This window comes from Myodes glareolus, chromosome 20 (assembly GCF_982192425.1).
Source record: "Myodes glareolus chromosome 20, mMyoGla1.1, whole genome shotgun sequence".
In the NCBI taxonomy this organism is placed as follows: domain Eukaryota; kingdom Metazoa; phylum Chordata; class Mammalia; order Rodentia; family Cricetidae; genus Myodes; species Myodes glareolus.
The window spans coordinates 60391884-60411518 of NC_142045.1; positions in this window are offsets into that span (position 1 = coordinate 60391884).

A 19635-nucleotide genomic window follows, 5' to 3' on the forward strand; every position below is an offset into this window, starting at 1 on the left:
AGGGAGAACGCGAGCAAGGAAGGCAGGATCAGAGGGAGCCTTCACCTGACAATTGATGGAGATTGAGACAGAGACCCACATTGGAGCACTGGACTGAGTCCCCAAGATCCAAATGAGGAGCAGAAGGAGGCAGAACATGAACAAGTAAGTCAGGACCGCGAGGGGTGCGTTCACCCACTGATACAAGGGGACTGATCGAATGAGAGCTCACCAAGGCCAGCTGGACTGGGACTGAACGAGCATGTGTGATCAAACAGGATTCTCTGAATGTGTCTGACAAGGGGGCTGACTGAGAAGCCATTAATAATGGCACTAGGACTTGTTTCGTCTACATGTACTGGCTTTTTGGCATCCTAGTCTGTTTGGATGCTCACCTTCCTAGACCTGGAGGGAGGGGGGAGAAACGTGAACTTCCCACAGGGCAGGAAACCCTGACTGCTCTTAGGACTGGAGAGGGAGGAAGAGAGGGAGTGGGGGGAGTGGGAGGGTATTGGGAGGAGAGGAGGAAGTGGAAATTTTTATAAATTAATAATAATAATAATAATAATAATAATAAAAAGAAAAAAGAGAGAGAATGCCAGTGTTTGTGCACTCTGTGCATCCCCTGAAGCCGTGCATGAGAACTTCGGTTGCTCAGGATTTTTGGCCATGCCAACAGGCTCTGCAATGTCACTTACTACAGAGCTGATTCTAATTCTCTAAGAGCTAATGGAGACAAGCAACTGTTTGCACTTACTTGTCACCTGTAAATTATTCTTGCTCAAATATTTGATCATTTATTTTTTTCACCCTTTGATTTGGGTTTTTGTCTATTACAGATTATTGATAATAAATTTATATTCTGAATTTTAGTGTTTTTCAGATACATGGATTACAAATATTCTTCCAGTACATAGTTTGTCCTTTTAATTTTTTTGATGAAGTCTTTTACATACATGATCATTTTGATTATGGTCAGTTTCCCCTTCTCATTTGTGTTTTACACTTTTAGAATTATTGTCTATGTAGATGTTTTCTTTTGCTGAAATTTCATACTACTATATCCATTTTCAAAGGACTATTCCTGACTGGAAGTAAAGGTTTCTTACTGACTGTCACTTGATTGCCACCATTGTCATAGGATGACTTAAGACCTGTAAATACAAAGACAGTGTTTTGTCTTCTATCAGCCTTATCAAATCTCTTTATTATTCCTTGACCAAGATTCTTTCTCAACTTTGTCTAGACTTGGCTTCTCATTTCTGGATACATCGAATTCAAGAAAGAAGTACTAAAAGAAAACTGTATGGCAAAATATTCATTGGCTTGGTGGTAGGGTAGATTTGGAAGTTCTCCCTAAGCCAATCATCTTTCTGTTGCTGTAATAAATACCCCAAAGAACTGACAGAAGAGGAGAGGAGGCTTATTTGGACTCATAGCTTCAGAAGTTTCGCTCCACAGTCTGCTGCACCATAGCTTGATGGTGTGAGGGTGGAGTCTAGAACACTGCTTAATCTCATGGCAGCCAGAAAACAGGAGTGGGGAAGAAGGAAAGAAGAAAGAGTGGCCAAAAGAGGGAGTCGGGTTCTCTAGAGCTGCAGTTACTGACTTACAGGCTGCTATGAGGTGCCTAACACAGGTGCTAGGAACTGACTTAAGTACTCTAGGAGAGCAGTATGTGCTCTGAACCACTGAGCCATCTCTCCAGCACGGGTCGGTGACTTTTCAGAGGAACTTCAGGAAGTAGGGAACTTAGAGTGTATGTCTTACTCAAGGGAGTCTCAGTTTCTCTATCTCTGTCTGTCTGTCTGTCTCCCCTTTTGCCCTTCCTCCTCCTTCTCATCCCCAGAGAATTTAAAAATAAAATAAACCTGAGTAAAAATAAAGTGTCCACCAGCTCCCAGAACACCCCCTGTTGTGACCCTTCAACCTCAGTCTTTGCAGGGCCTTCCAGACCCAACCTGTAGCACTTGTTTGCCTTAAACCCCTCTAGTGCTATTTGTGTCTTACATCCTCAGCAAATATTCCGTGAATCTTGCCCTTGGCTTTTATCAGAGCAAGACAAAATGAGTGCACTAAACCATTTTGACAAGAACTGGAATATCTGCCAAATGTTCGATTTCATTGTATTTTAGTGTATTCTGTACACTTGAGAAACACAGTTGTCTTGAATGATTGAATAAAGCTTAGCACTTAACTTCTACAATCGAGCTTGTAGGAACTAACTGCTTTGATTCCACTATACAGCTATGTCTGTTTCCCTGGCTCCAATCAAAGATCATTTCCAGAAGTGAATATGTGATATTTCTCACTGCAACCAGTCTAGAAATATTACATAATCAAACATTAGTTTATTCTGTCACCTTTAATAAAATTTTGTGTATAATTTTCTCCTTTATAAGTTAATATAGCTCTCAGAAAAAAAATTATTTCCCTTAAGAAATTTAGATGTTCTGAGTTTTCCAATAACCCAAGTATCTCCCTGCTGCCGTGTCTCATCCTTCACTGTTTACCAGAGGGCTTGGAGTCAATGCAGCCTCCTGTAAATACGCGTCCTGGAACTGATCATTTCCGCTGCTTCCCACTTCCCATCAATTCACTGCATGTGCGCTCCCACAGGAATGGGAATGAATGAATCCCTGACACCCTGGGGAACAAAGGCCTTAATAAGCATTTTCTGGGACTTTTACATCTACCCAGCAGAAATTCTTTTTTCCTTCTGAAATTATTTTACAAGCAGCGAGATTCCCATGGTCTCTGCTCACATCTCATACCTTAGTCTCCTTTCCTGTGTGCTAGAGGCCTCTGCACATGCTAATGGAATTCACTCTGGGATGAGGATCATTAAGTGAAAGAACTGAAGCAAACTGGACAATGAAAGATCCAATTTGTTCCTGGTCATCACAATGGGCATTGATACTAATGAGTTTGTCAGTTTTTATTTAATTTACACAGTCTGTGGCCATATCTAGAAACGTTTTGCTTGATTTTAAGATACAATTAGTTGAAAAGCTTACCTGTGCTCTTTGGAGTTTACTTTCCTATTAATTAGAATTAAAACAGTTGCCTCCATGAAAGCCAGAGACACTGATAGTAAGTCAGGAACTTCAGTGCCTTTTCCCAGGATGGGAAGCGAGAGGCCTCCTCAGAGGCATCTCCTCCCAAGAGAAGGGAAGAGCAAAGTCCCCTTGGCCCAGGTACAGAATCATTCCATGAAATTGGGAGTTGTAACTTTTCCAGAAAATTAGGGTGATGTCAGCACTGACTGGAATTGATAAAATCCTGTTTATTGCCTCTGCTGTGATCCTTCCTCCAGATAGTGCTTCCCTCTCCAGGGCTAGAACTCTTGTGTGCTATCTCTGCAGCCTTGTCTGCACCCTTTGCCACTGAGCAAAGTTTCTCTGAACAAGGCCTCTGCCTTATTGTCTGGCTTCCTCGTCCGTCCTGCTCCTGCCCCCTGCTCATTTCACCCTGCTCTACATTTTCTTTTCTAGACAGCTCCTAGGAAATTGTTCTAAAATTAATTTGTGCTCTCTCTGGTTCAGCCATCTCTCCACATTTCTCTTTAAACACATCCTCTTTTACATTTTCTGTTGCAGGTCCTTTTGTCTTGTCTAGATGCCAAGTTATATACAGCAAAGTTTTCTCATGTTATCACGTCTCTTTCCAAAAGGCCATCTTCTTCCAATACTGTTACTTTGAATATAAGATGTACTGAGAATTGTATGACATGCTGGGTGTCTGCCAGAGTAAAGTCAAAAGCACAGCCCGGTTAAGCAGTGATGGTGCACACCTTTAATCCCAACACTCGGGAAGCAAAAGCAGGAGGATCTCTGTGAGTTTGAGGTCAGCCTGGTCTTGTAGTAAGTTACAGGCAGCCAGGACTGTTACACAGACAAACACTATCTAAAACAACCAAAAAGTACAGTCAGTAAGCCAGTCATTAAAGAAAGCATTAGGGAATATAGATGTTGGTTTAGCATGAGATATTGCTCACCCTAAGAAGCCCAAACACCGAGTTACTGTGTCTTTGTTTAAGTTATTCCAAATACCATCAGTTGCCAATGTTCTACACTCAGTTTAGGGTAATCCTATAACCATCCTAAGTGTCCTATCAGGACCCAAACAGTAAATTGGCTGGCAAAAACTCAGAGTGTAACAACTAAGGATGAAGAATGGGAAGCTGAAAACTTTTCTATTCCCAAATCCTGCTTTTCATCCTAATAGTTATACAAGTCTATGAGGGATAACTTAACCAAGGTTACAGCAGGAGGTCAAAATCCAAGATGCCTGCTATCATCATTGTGACAAAATTCCTGAAAAGGGCAGCTTAGAGGAGAAGAGATCTGTTTTCCTCATTGGCTTCAGAGGGTTCGGTCAACATTGAGGTAAGGCAGGACATATGGCTGAAGGGTATGGAGAAACAGCGGCTCACCTCACAGAAGCCTGGAAGCAGAAAGGCACAGGACAGGGACACCTAGGGCCCTCAGAGGCAGAGCCACAGGGCTGCCTTCTCCTGCTAGGCTCCACTGGACTAGTCTACTGATGAAGCTGGCCCTCATTGTCCTGTCACCTCCCAAGGACTGATGATAACAGGGAAGCACCGAGGGACTCCAGAACGGGAGCCTCTAGGGAATGCTTCATGTGCAAATCACGACAACACCTGCTTTGCAGACTCCAGTCTTCTTTTCTATCAGAAAAGTAAGGAAAAAAGGTCTTTGCATTAAACAGCTTTACCGTTGGCTTGTGCCTGCTGCTGACGTTGCTAGTGTGCTGGATTTGTTGATCAGGTCTAAAAGTCTGCTCCTGATGGAGTCTTTAAATTCTTCAGAATGTATCATCTTCATGCAGAAATAATTTGTCTTTTTGCTTTCCTGTATGTCTTTCTCTTGTAAGTCCCTGGGGTCAGATTGGGGGAGGGATTGGACAAGAAGTAATCACCCCGACATGGGAGAAGACATTTTCTTTAAGCAGAGAAGGTGACACAACAGAAAGAATACTAATCTGAGGCTCAGGCAGTGAACAGCTTGTCGTATAAGCACGAAACCCTAGATGTTCTGTGCTAGTGCACACCTAGAACCCCAGCACTTCAGAGGCAGAGCCGGGAAAACCCATGGGAATTACTGACTAGTCAGTCTAACAGAATTGATAAGCTTAGATCACACACACACACACACACACACACACACACACACACACCCTCATCCCAAAGCAGTAAGGTGGAGAATAATTGAGGAAGACAGTGACACTGACCTCTGGCCTCAGCATGACTATATGTTTATGTGACCCTTGCACACACACTTTCACATGCATAATTACACACACAATACAGCTGAAAAGTATTCACTAATTCTAATGTATAAAATAATATAAACTTAAAGAGAAAAATTTTTTGTAATTTTGAATGTGAATCTCAAAAAACAAAACTGAAAACAGAATATATAAGAGCTATGGAAGTTCTGACAGTAATGAAGACAAAGAGGGGGACAGTAATTTTGTCAGTGGAGCTGTGGAGAACAGACTTTATAGTGCATGAACCATCAGCAAACATATTCATTCTCTGAAGAACAAGGATGCTGCTGGGAACTACTGCAGAGCATCTTTTATTCATAGCTGATTCGAGACGAGGGTATCAAATTCTTTCCTTCTTTTTCTTTCCTTCTGTCTTCTATCATTTGCTTGTTAAAATTTAAATAAATTTGGTTAGTAATAGTAATCGGTTTCATTGTGCATGTGTGTGTGTTTGCTTATGAATGTGACCCCAGCATTGCCCCCTTTCAGCCCTCCCTGCTGACCCACTTTCTGCATCAAACACTCCCTGCTCCTGCTTCCATGTATATATTCTCAGACCTGCCATCTTGTCATCACAGCTTTGGACCTCTTTCTTTCCTCTCAGTCTGTTTTCTGCCTTCAAATCCTACACATATGCATGTAAAAATAAACCCAAGTTGCACATATAGGAGAAAACACATGATATTTATCTTCCTGAGTCTGGCTTACTTGATTTAGCATCATGATCTCCAATTCCACCTATTTTCCTTCCCATGTCAAAATTTCACCGTTTACAAAAGAATAAGAACTCTTTATGCATCTGAAATACATTTGCTTTACCTATTTCATCTGCTGATGAACTTCTAGACTGACTGTGTAGCTTGGCTATTGTGAAAGAGCAGCAATAAGGATGGGTGTGCAGAGAGCCATACAATATGTTGATTTTCAGTTCCTTAAATATGGAGCCAGGAGTGTCATAACTGCTAAGAAATTTTTACTTTTATTTTTGAAGAACTTCCCGCTGGCTTCTATAATGGCTGCACCTTTTCTCATTCCTACCAGCATGGATAAGCTTCACTTTCTTCACAGGCTTCACAGGCACTTGTGGCCCTCTGATCTCTTGATGACAGTCATTTTGACTGCTGTGAGATAGATTCTCAGTGTAGGTTTGGGGAGGCATTATTTACTTGTTTTGTTTTCTTTTTTTTTTTGAAAGTAATTTTATTAAATTATAAAAAGTTTCCATTTACGCCCCTCCTCCCAATGCACTCCCACTCCCCCCCCTCCCTCTCCTCCTCCCTCTTTGTCCCCAAGGGCAGTCAGGGTCTCCTGCCCTGTGGGAAGTCCAAGTTCCTCCCACCTCCCTCCAGGTCCAGGAAGGTGAGCATCCAAACAGACTGGATCCCAAAAATCCAGTATATGCAGAGGAAACCAGTCCCAGTGTCATTGTCAATGGCTTCTCAGAAAGACTGCAGGCCAGCCACATTCAGAAAATCCGGCCACATTCAGAGAATCTGGTTGGATCACATGCTCGTTCAGTCACGGTCCATCTGGCCTTGGTAAACTCTCATTAGATCCGACCCCTTGTATCAGTGGGTGATAGTATCCCTCGCAGTCCTTCGTCATTTTCTTCCTCCTTCTGCTCCTCATTTGGATCTTGGGGGACTCATTTCGGTGCTCCAACGCGGGCCTCCACCTGTATCGCCATCCAACGCCAGATGAAGGATCTATGGTGATAAGCAAAATATTCATCAGTATGGTCACGGGCCAAGGCCGGTTCAGGCACCCCCTCCTCTGGCCAGAGAACAATCTGGGGATCTCTCCTTGGACCTGGGATCCCATATATAATCAAGTTTCCTGTAAACTCTAATATGACTCCCTTAGTTGAAATATATTCTTCCCTGATCCCACATTCATCCTTCCTCCCTTCCCCCCATCCCGGTCAACCGAGCTTTCTCCATTCCTCCCCTACTCCCTTCTCTCTAACCCTCTCCCCTTCCAACAACCCTCCCACCCACCCCCCATGCACCCAAGGTTACCTGGGACTCTTGACTATTTCCTACCTCCTGGCGGATAGCTAAATAATCTTCATCAAGTTCGTCTTCTTATTTAGCTTCTCTAGGATCACGAATAATAGGCTCAAAGACCTTTAATTATGGTTAGAATCCACTTATGAGTGAATACATACCGTGTTCCTCTTTTTGGGTCTGGCTTACCTCACTCAGTAAAGCGTTTTCTATGTCCATCCATTTGCATGCAAAATTCAAGATGTCATTATTTTTTACCGCTGAGTAAAACTCTAATGTGTATATGTTCCACACCTTTTTTAACCATTCTTCTATTGAGGGGCACCTAGGCTGTTTCCAGGTTCTGGCTATTACAAATAGTGCTGCTATGAACATAGTTGAACAAATGCTTTTGTGGTATGATAGGGCATCTCTTGGGTATATTCCCAAGAGAGGAATTGCTGGGTCCTGAGGGAGGTTGACTCCCAGTTTCCTGAGAAACCGCCACACTGATTTCCAAAGTGGCTGCACAAGTTTGCATTCCCACCAACAATGGATGAGTGTTCCCCTCATTCCACATCCTCTCCAGCATAGACTATCATTGGTGTTTTTGAGTTTAGCTATTCTGACAGGTGTAAGATGGTATCTCAAAGTGGTTTTGATTTGCATTTCCCTGATCGCTAAGGAGGTTGAGCATGACCTTAAGTGTCTTCTGGCCATTTGAAGTTCATCTGTTGTGAATTCTCTGTTCAGATCAGTACCCCATTTTTTAATTGGGTTAATTAGAGTTTTAGTGTCTAGTTTCTTGAGTTCTTTGTATATTCTGGAGATCAGACCTTTGCCTGATGAGGGGTTGGTGAAGATCTTCTCCCAGTCAGAAGGCAGCCTTTTTGTCTTACTGACAGTGTCCTTTGCTTTACAGAAGCTTCTCAGTTTCAGCAGGTCCCATTTATTCATCGTTTCTCTTATTGTCTGTGCTACTGGGGTCCTACTTAGGAAGTGGCCTCCTGTGCCTATATCTTGTAGACTACTTCCCACTTTCTCTTCTATCAGGTTCAAAGTGGACAGATTGATGTTGATGTCTTTAATCCATTTGGACTTGAGTTTTGTGCATGGTGATAGATATGGATCTATTTTCATTCTTCTACAGGTTGACATCCAGTTATGCCAGCACCATTTGTTAAAGACGCTTTCCTTCTTCCATTGTATACCTTTAGCTCCCTTGTCAAAAATTAGGTGTTCATAGGTTTGAGGGTTAGTATCTGGGTCTTCTATTCGATTCCATAGGTCGACTTCTCTGTTCTTATGCCAATACCAGGCTGTTTTCAATACTGTAGCTCTGTAATAGAGTTTGAAGTCAGGGATGGTAATGCCTCCAGAAGTTCCTTTATTGTATAAGATTGTTTTGGCTATCCTGGGTTTTTTGTTTTTCCATATAAACTTGATTATTGTTCTCTCAAGGTCTGTGAAGAAGTTTGATGGGATTTTGATGGGAATTGCATTGAATCTATAGATTGCTTTTGGTAGAATTGCCATTTTTACTATGTTGATTCTCCCAATCCAAGAGCAGGGGAGGTCTTTCCATTTTCTGGTATCCTCCTCAATTTCTTTCTTCAAAGACTTAAAGTTTTTGTCAAATAGGTCTTTCACATCCTTGGTTAGAGTAACCCCAAGATATTTTATGCTATTTGTGGCTATCGTGAAAGGTGATGTTTCTCTGATTTCCGTCTCCGTTTCTTTATCCTTTGTGTATAGGAGTGCCACTGATTTTTTGGAGTTGATCTTGTATCCTGCCACGTTACTAAAGGTGTTTATCAGCTGTAGGAGTTCTTTGGTAGAGTTTTTGGGGTCGCTTATGTACACTATCATATCGTCAGCAAATAACGAAAGTTTAACTTCATCCTTTCCGATTCAAATCCCCTTGATCCCCTTATATTGTCTTATTGCTATTGCTAGAACTTCAAGCACTATATTGAAGAGGTATGGAGAGAGTGGACAGCCTTGTCGTGTTCCTGATTTTAGTGGAAAGGCTTTGAGTTTCTCTCCATTCAATTTGATGTTAGCTGTCGGCTTGCTGTATATTGCTTTTATTATATTTAGGTATGATCCTTGTATCCCCAGTGATAAAAGTGATAACACCTTTATCATAAATGGGTGTTGAATTTTGTCAAACGCTTTTTCAGCATCCAATGAAATGATCATATGTTTTTTTTCTTTCAGTTTATTTATATGATGGATTACATTGATAGATTTGCGTATGTTGAACCATCCCTGCATCTCTGGGACGAAGCCTACTTGATCATAATGGATAATTTTTCTAATGTGTTCTTGGATTCGGTTTGCCAGTATTTTATTGAGAATTTTCGCATCGATGTTCATGAGTGAGATTGGCCTGTAATTCTCTTTCTTGGTTGTGTCTTTGTGTGGTTTTGGTATTAGGGTGACTGTAGCTTCATAAAAGGAGTTTGGCAGTGACTTTTCTTTTTCTATATTGTGGAATACATTAAGGAGTATAGGTATTAGCTCTTCCTGGAAGTTCTGGTAGAATTCTGCATTGAAACCATCTGGTCCTGGGCTTTTTTTGGTAGGGAGATTTTTGATAACAGCTTCTAGTTCTTCACGACTAACAGGTCTATTTAGATTGTTCACCTGGTCTTGGTTCAACTTTGGTATATGGTACTTATCTAAAAAAATGTCCATTTCTTTTACATTTTCCAACTTTGTGGCATATAAACTTTCGTAGTAAGATCTAATGATTCTCTGAATTTCCTCTGTGTCTGTGGTTATGTCCCCCTTTTCATTTCTGATCCTATTAATTTGCAAGTTCTCTCTCTGCCGTTTGATTAGTTTGGATAGGGGTTTGTGAATCTTGTTAATTTTCTCCAAGAACCAGCTTTTTGCTTCATTGATTCTTTGAATTGTTTTCTGTATTTCTATTTTGTTGATTTCAGCCCTCAGTTTGATTATTTCCAGTCTTCTACTCCTCCTGGGTAAATCAACTTCTTTTTTTTCTAGAGCTTTCAAGTGTGTTGTTAAGTCTCCAATGTGTGCTTTCTCCGTTTTCTTTAGGTGGGCACTTAGTGCTATGAACTTTCCTCTTAGCACTGCTTTCATTGTGTCCCATAGGTTTGAATACGTTGAGTCTTTGTTTTCATTATATTCAAGGAAGACTTTAATTTCTTTCTTAATTTCTTCCTTGACCCAGGGGTGATTTAGTAGTTGACTGTTCAACTTCCATGAGTTTGTTGGCTTCCTGGGGGTACCATTGTTGTTGAATTCTAATTTTAATCCATGGTGATCTGACAAGACACAGGTGGTTACTGATATTTTTTTGTGTCTGTGGAAGTTTGCTTTGTTACCAAGTATGTGGTCAATTTTCGAGAAGGTTCCATGAGCTGCAGAGAAGAAGGTATACTCTTTCCTATTTGGGTGGAGTGTTCTATAGATGTCTGTTAAGTCCATTTGATTCAGTACCTCCAATAAATCTCTTATTTCTCTGTTAGGTTTCTGTCTGATTGTCCTGTCCATTGGTGAGAGAGGAGTGTTGAAGTCTCCTACTATTAGTGTGTGTGGTTTGATGACTGCCTTGAGTTCTAGAAGAGTTTCTTTTACATATGTGGGTGCCTTTATATTAGGGGCATAGATATTCAAGATTGAGACTTCTTCCTGATGAATTGTTCCTGTTATGAGTATGAAATGTCCATCTCCATCTCTTCTGATTGATTTTAGTTTGAAGTCGATTTTGTTAGATATTAGAATGTCCACACCCGCTTGTTTCTTAGGTCCATTTGCTTGGAAAACCTTTTCCCAACCCTTTACTCTGAGTAGGTGTCTGTCTTTGTGGTTGAGGTGTGTTTCTTGTAGACAGCAGAATGTTGGATCCTGTTTTCGTATCCAATCTCTAAGTCTGTGCCTCTTTATAGGTGAGTTGAGTCCATTGATATTAAGTGATATTAATGACCAGTGATCGATGACTCCGGTCATTTTTTTGGGTAGTAGAGTGTATGTGTTTTCCTTCTTTGAGTTGTGCTTGTGACAGGTCGCTAGATGTTTGAGTTAATGTAGGCAGTGTTGGGAATGTTGGATTCCTTGGGTTGTGATTCTCCTTCTTGTATTCTCTGTAAGGCTGGATTAGTAGCTACGTATTGTTTAAATTTGTTTTTATCCTGGAATATTTTGTTTTCTCCGTTGATAGTGAACAATAGCTTGGCTGGGTAAAGTAGTCTGGGTTTGCATCCATTGTCTCTTAGTTTCTGCAGTACCTCTATCCAGGACCTTCTGGCTTTCATGGTTTCCATCGAGAAGTCTGGTGTAAGTCTGATAGGTTTACCTTTATAAGTTACTTGACCTTTTTCCTTTGCAGCTCTCAATATCCTTTCTTTAGTCTGAATGCTTTGTGTTTTGATTATTATATGACGAGGGGATGTTTTTTTCTGATCCAGTCTATTCGGTGTTCTGTATGCTTCTTGAACCTTCATAGGAATATCGTTCTTTAGGATGGGAAAGTTTTCTTCTATAATTTTGTTGAGTATATTTTCTGGACCTTTGAAATGCAATTCTTCTCCTTCTTCTACTCCTATTATTCTTAGATTTGGTTTTTTTATTGTGTCCCACAGTTCCTGAATGTTTTGTGATGAGAATTTGTTGGATTTGCTGTTTTCTTTGGTCAGAGTGTTTAATTTCTCTATGGTGTCCTCAGAGTCTGAGATTCTTTCTTCTATCTCTTGTATTCTATTGGTTAAGCTTGTTTCTGAAGTCTCTGTTCGTTTACCCAGATTTTCCATAGCCAGCCGGCTCTCGGTTTGTGATTTCTTCATTGACTCCATTTCAGTTTTCAAATCTTGAACTGTTTCTATTACCTGTTTGATTGTTTTTTCTTGGTTTCCCAGAATTTCATTTACGGATTTACTCATTTCTTCAAACTTTTTGGTATATTTCTCTTCCATTTCTTTACTCATTTCCTCAATTTTTTTTTATACTTATCTTCCATTTCTTTACGGCAGATTTTCACCTCCTGTTTAAGTTCCTCTATTATTTTCATAAAGAAGTGCTTAGAGTCGATTTCTTCTATTTCTTCTGGAGTAGGGTGTTCAATTCTTCTAGTTTCGAGCTCCCTGGATTCTGGCGATATCATGTTGCCTTTCAGGTTGTTGAAGGAATTCTTGCATTGGCGCCTGCCCATCTCCTCCACTCTGGATGAAACTCCTCAGCACTTTCTGGATAGAACTCCTCAGCACTCTCTGGGTAGGACTTCACAGCACTCCCTGGATAGAGCTCCTCAGCCCTCTCTGGGAAGAACTCCTCAGCAGTGCAACAGGGCTAGCTGGTCTTCCCAGGACCCGGGAGACAAAGGACCCTCAGCAGTGGGGGAGGGGAGGGGTCCCTTGGAACAGTGAAGACCCTGCCGCAGAAGCTGAGGGGGGAAGGGCTGTGCTCCCTTCCCGGACAGGCAGGCAGGCTGCCCAGGCTAGCACCCACTCAGCTCTCTGGGAAGAGCGCCTCAGCAGTGCAACAGGGCTAGCTGGTCTTCCCAGGACCCGGGAGACAAAGGGCCCGCAGCAGTGGGGGAAGGGGAGGGGTCCCTTTGAACACCGAAGACCCTGCTGCAGAAGCTGGGGGAGGGGGGAGCTGTGCTCTCTTCCCGGGCAGGCAGGCTGCCCACGTGAGCACCCACTCACCTCTCTGGGAAGAACTCCTAAGCAGTGCAACAGGGCTAGCTGGTCTTCCCAGGACCCGGGAGACAAAGGACTCTTGATGAATTTTTTAAAGAGAGGACATTGCATAGCCCAAGTCAAGTGGATTTTCAGTTTGCTAAGTTATTCCCTATGCTTGCCTGTCTCAGTTTGATGGGGTACATGATCCACAAAGAGGCACTGGGGGTGGAAAAATTGCTCATTAATAAAGAATCCTGACTGCTCTTCCAGAAGGTGATAGTTCAATCCCCAGTGCATACAAGGTAGCTCAAAACCTTTGTAACTCCATTTCCAGTGATCTAGTACCCACTTCTGACCTCAACAGGCACTGCATACAGACATATATGCAGGTAAAGCATTCATACACAGAAAATAGAAATAAAGGTTAAAACATTTAAGAGACGTTGTTTGTCCAGATGAACTAATCACTTCCTACAGTACTTGATTGTTAGTCTTATCTTCCTGGGTAAGATGTTTCTGGGATTAAAAATTTAAGGTTTGCTGTGATGGGTGGCCTCATTATCTCTTCTGGGATTTATGTGGACATAGGTGGTATCTTCCCTAGAAAGGCCAGCAGCTGATTACAACTACAACTCAGAATAAATAGTGGAAGTAAAATTCAATGAGGCTAAAAACAAAACATAAAATTAGTTGATGTTACTGGCAGAAAAAAAAATGAGCCACATGATCAGTACTTGAGAGAGAAGACCTAAAGAAGGAAACAAAATGAGAAATATATTTATGTGAGTTTTCATGAAAAGTAGAAAAGTTTTGCTTGCCTGTTGTGTTAACTCAATGCAGTAGGATGGGCCTGGGGAGTTGTTGGGCTTTGGCAAAAAGTTATCTGACCATGATAGACTGCGACCTTTGACCAGTTAGCAAGGCCTTCCAACATAAGACATTGTGTATTTTTTGACACACACTGAGAGGGAGAAAAACGTTGCTTCTTTGGTATTCTGCTGTGTTTTTTGGTTTTTCTTTCTCGTTTTGTTTTACTTTGCTTTTTTTTTAATGCCTGGGGTTGTTTTGTATTGTCTGTCTGTCTGTGTGATAAATGTATAATGTGACCACAAGGGCCAGAAGAGAATTTCAAATCTTCTGAAACCGACTTACAGATGGTTGATAGTAACCATATGGGTGCTAGGAATTGAATCTGGGTCCTCTAGAAAAGCAGCTGATGCTCCTAACCACTAAGCAATCTCTCCAACTCCATTCTGTGGTATTCTAAGAAAAAAAGAATCACTTAATTCAATCATGTTTGAATCATGAAAAGGTTTGGACTATAATGGTTAATATTATATGTCAGTTTGACTGAGTCAAACAGAAGCCAGCATTTGGTTCAGTGTTATTCTGGGAGTTTCTATGAAGATGTCCATAAGAAATGGACATTTAATTTAATGTGTTTAACATTTAAATTGGTAAACTGAAGAAAGAATATCGTTCCCTAACATGTGGCTGACTTGTGAATTAGTTGGAGAACCTGAATAGAGTAAAAGCTATCCTTTACTGTACAAAAGGAGATCTGCCAGATGGCCTTCAAACAGAATCAGTTGTTCATTCTTCTCACTGACTTGTCAGTTCATCTTTCCAAATCTGAAACAATTCCTAGCTTTCACATCCAAGCTCAGAAGCCAGCAATTTAGACTCTGGAACTTCTATAACAAATGTGTGTGTGTGTGTGTGTGTGTGTGTGCACGAGTGTACATGTGCATGAATGTGTGCATTCTACATGCATGACAAGACAATAAGCACATTCCCAATTGGTTCTGTTTCTTTCAGAACTCTGACTAGTAAACAGGCAAACTAAGAAATATCCAATCGGAAGTATAGTAACCTGTAGAAAGAAACACTTCAAAGGTCATATCTCTGGCTGCCTAGACTCTAGTAAGAAAGCAAAAACATGAACAGTCAAGATAGTATGCCTCCTGCAGAAGCCATCAAACCTATTGAAATAAACCCAAAAATGCAATTTTGAAACACAAGACAAGAACTTCAAAATAGCAATTCTGAATATGTTCAAAGACCTTAGTAAAAAGAATTTCAATAAATCACTTAATGAAGACCATGAAACACAAAATGTTTGATGAAATGATGAACACAATCAAGAGATGAAAGTAGAAATTAACAAGGAAGAAAACCCAAAGTGAGATAAAACTGGAGAAGGAAAACTCTCAAGGTCAAGCAGAAACTACAGATATCAGTCTCCCCAACAAAGTAAAAGAGAAAAATTTTAGAGGAGAAAATTTAAGGTCTTGTTGTGGAATGTATATGCTATAAATGTGTTTTATTACTATTAGTTAATAAAGAAACTGCTTCATCCTATAGCAGGGAAGAATATAGCCAGGCTAGAAGAGAATTAGAAAGAGGTTAGGTGGAGTCAAGGAAGCACCATGTAGAGGTTAAAGGAGACAGACACTGAATCCTTATCAGTAAGCCACAGCCTCCTGTTGATACACAGATTAATGGAAATGGGTTTAATTTAAGATGTAAGAGCTACTTAAAAGAAGCCTGAACTAATAGGCCAAGCGGTGTTGTAATAAATATAGTTTTTATGTGATTATTTGAGTGGGGGCAGATGAAAAATGAATGAGCATTCTCTGCTTACAAAGTCATAAAGACAATCTAGAAGAAACAGTTTAGTCAAGTAATATGTTAAATCTAAAAAGAGACACTATGAAAAGACCAACTCTACCAATAATAGGTTTATTATTATAGGAAGGAGAGGAAACCTGAGTCAAAAACACAGAAAATACTTTTAGCAAAATCATAGAAGATAATTTCTCCAATCTTAAAAAGGCAATGATTATAAAGGTACAAGAAGTATACGGAACACCAATAAACAGAACCAGAAAAGAATCTCCCCATAACACATAATAACCCAACAACTAAATGTAAAGAGCAATGAAAGAGCATTAAATGTTAAAAGCGAAAAAAAATTCAAGTCACCCTTGAAGACAACACCTTTGGAATAACAGGTGACTTTTCACTGGAGACTCAGAAAGCCAGAAAAACCTGGAAAGTGTTCTACATACACTGAGAGTCCAAATATGCCAGTTCAAACTACTATCTCAGGAAAACTACCAATCACAATTGATGAAGAAATGAAAACATTTATTTTAAAAACAAACTTAAACAACTTCTCTCTACCAATCCAGCTCAATAGCAGGCACAAGAAGGAAACTGTTAATCTGATGAGATAGGTAGCTATATGCAACAGGGCATAATACACAAATAATAACAAAACATTTTATGAGAGGGGGGAGAAAAAATACACAACATAACAAAAGAACAGAAATTAATTAATACCTCTCAATATTAATGACCTGAAATCCCTAATATAGAGATACAGGCTAACAAACTAAATTGAGAAACAAAACTCATCTTTCTACTGTATCCAAAATACACAACTTACCATCAAAGTTAAACATCATCTCAAGATAAAAAGATGAAAATGGCATTTTAAGCAAATGAAACCAAGAACCAATTGGCATCTCTATTTTAATGTCTGACAAAATAGACTTAAGCCAAAGAAATAAGGAAAGGCACTAAATACTCACTAAAGGAAAGATTATCCAAAAGGATATTACAATCATCAACATTTAATGCACTAAAAACAGTTGCACTGAAGTTCATAAGAGAAACATTGCTACTGTTTAAAAACAATATTAAATTTAATACAATGATAGTGGGTGACTTTGTTTCTCTACTTTTGCCAGTAATAAGGTCATTCAGACACAAACTAAATAAAGAAACATTAGTACTAAATAATATCATAAACCAAATGGACCTAACAAAAAATATACCATCTTCTCAGCAGCTCATGGAACTTTCTCCAAAATTGGCCACATACTAGGGAACAAAGCAAGTCTTAACAAATTTAGCAATAATAAATGACATTCTATATACTATCTGACCACCATGGATTAAAGCTGGATAGTATTAACAATAAAAATGACAGAGGGTATACAAATTCATAGAAGTTACACAATTAATTATTAAATGAAAATAGAGATAAGATCAATCAAGAAGGAAACTTACCTATTTACAGAATTGAATGAAACTAAAACCCCTGCATATCCAAAGCTGTGGAACACAATAAAAACTATTATAACAGGCAAGATTACAACATTCAATGCCTACATCACAAGACTAGAAAGATCTCATATAGATAACTTAATGACACACTTGAAAGCTCTACAAAAATAAAGAAATTATACCCAAAACCAGTAAATAGAAAGAAATAATCAAGTGCAGAGGTGAAATTAATGAAATAAAAATATGCAAACAATCAATGAAAGAAAAATTGGTTCTTTGGGAAAAGTCAGAAAAAAATATCAAACCCTTAGTCAAATTAACAATGTACAACTAGAAAATATTCAGGCTAATAAAATCAGAAATGAAAAAGGGAGATCTTACAGCAACACCAAGGAACTTCAGAGAATCATAAAAACATACTTTAGAAACTTTATTCTACCAAACAAGAGGACCTAAAAGAAATTATTTCCTTGATGTGCTCAACTGAGAAAGTTAGCTGAGGTGAACTAAACATTTTGAACAGAATTGTAATCCCTAATGAAAAAGAAACAGTGATTTAAAATCTTCCAACCAAAGAGGACTTGGGAAAGATGTATTCACACCATCATTCTACCAGACTGTTAAAGAATACCTAAAGTCAACACTCCTCAACTTATCCTGCAAAATAAAAGCTGAAAGAACATTTCCTAATTCTTTCTACAAAGAATTATTTTGTGATACCAAAACCACACAAATAACGCAGCAAAAAAGAAAATTGCAAAACAAAATCCATTTTAAACATAGACAAAAATCTCAATAAAATGCTTGCAGAAAGATCACAAAAACAAATTAACAATATTATCCAACATGATCTAGTGACTTAATCACAGGAATGGTTCAAAAATATAATCTGCCATATAACAAGACTAAAAGACAAAAACCACATAATCATCTCACTACATACAGAAAAGGCTTTTTACAAAAGTCCAATATCTCTTTATGACTAAAGACCTCAAGAGATTAGAGAGGGATATAAGGGACACGTATTAACACAATAAAGGCATTGTAAAGCAATTCCACAGCCAGTAACAACCTACACAGAGAAAAACTCAAAGCATTTTCACTAAAATCAAGAACAAGACAAGGATGTTCTCTCTCTCCATACATATTCAATATAAAGTATTAACTAGAGTTTTCAGACAACTGAAAAGCAAGGGGACATTAACAGAAAAGAACAATGCCAAAGAATGGTTATTTGTAGATGAAAAAAATTATACATAAATAAATGTAAAACGTCTACCAAGTATTTTTTACATTGACAATCATTTTCAGCAAAGCAGCAGGTTACAAAATTAACACTCATGACTTACAGGTCTATTTAAACTGCTCACTTGGTCTTGATTTAATTTTGGTATATGGTACTTATCTTAAAAAGTGTCCATTTATTCCACATTTTCCAATTTTGTGGCATACAGGCTTTTGTAGTAAGATCTAATGATTCTCTGAATTTCCTCTGTGTCTGTGGTTACGTCCCCTTTTTCATTTCTAATCTTGTTAATTTGAGTGTTCTCTCTTTGCTGTTTGATTAGTTTGGCTAGGGGTTTGTCAATCTTGTTGATTTTTTCCAGGAACCAACTTTTTGTTTCATTGATTCTTTGGATTGTTTTCTGTGTTTCTATTTTGTTGATTTCAGCTCTCAGTTTGATTATTCCCAGTCTTCTACTCCTCCTGGGTGAATCTGCTTCTTTTTTTTTTTTTCTAGAGCTTTCAGGTGTGCTGTTAAGTCTCTAATGTGTTCTTTCTCCGTTTTCTTTAAGTGGGCACTTACTGCTATGAACTTCCCTCTTAGCACTGCTTTTATAGTGTCCCATAGGTTTGGGTATGATGTGTCTTTGTTTTCATTGAATTCAAGGAAGACTGATGGAGCATGTGATCAAACCGGACTCTCTGAATGTGGCTGATGGTGGAGGCTGACTGAGAAGCCAAGGACAATGGTGCTGGGCTTTGATTCTACTGCATGGATGGGCTTTGTGGGAGCCTTGTCTGTTTGGATACTCACCTTGCTAGACCTGGGGGGAGCGGGGAGGACCTTGAAATTCCCATAGGGTAGGGAACCCTGACTGCTCTTTGGCCTGGAGGAGGGGAAGGGAGGGAGATGGGGGCGGGGAGGGAAGGGAAGTGGGAGGAGGAGAGGAGGTGGAAATTTTTAATAAAAAAAAATTAACACTCAAAATTAGTTCCCGTTCTATATATAAATGACAAATGGACTAAGAAGGAAATCTGGAGGAAAATTCAACAACATCCCTCCAAAAAATATAAAATATCCTGGGAAACTTCTACCCAAGCAAGTGAAAGACTTTCATAATAAAATTTTAAAGTATACATCAGTCAAATTAAAATTGTTTAAATGGCCATCCTACCAAAATCAATCCACAGATTCAGTGCAGTTCTCATCAAAATTTCAGTAACATTCTTCACAGACTTGAAGCTTCATATGAAAATATCACACACACACACACACACACACACACACACACACACACACACACACACAAGGGTAGGGAAAACAATCATGAATAATAAAAGAACTGCTGGAGATATCACGATCCAAGATTTCAAGGTTTTTTATTAAACAGATATATAGGAATAAAAAACATACACCGTGACCAATG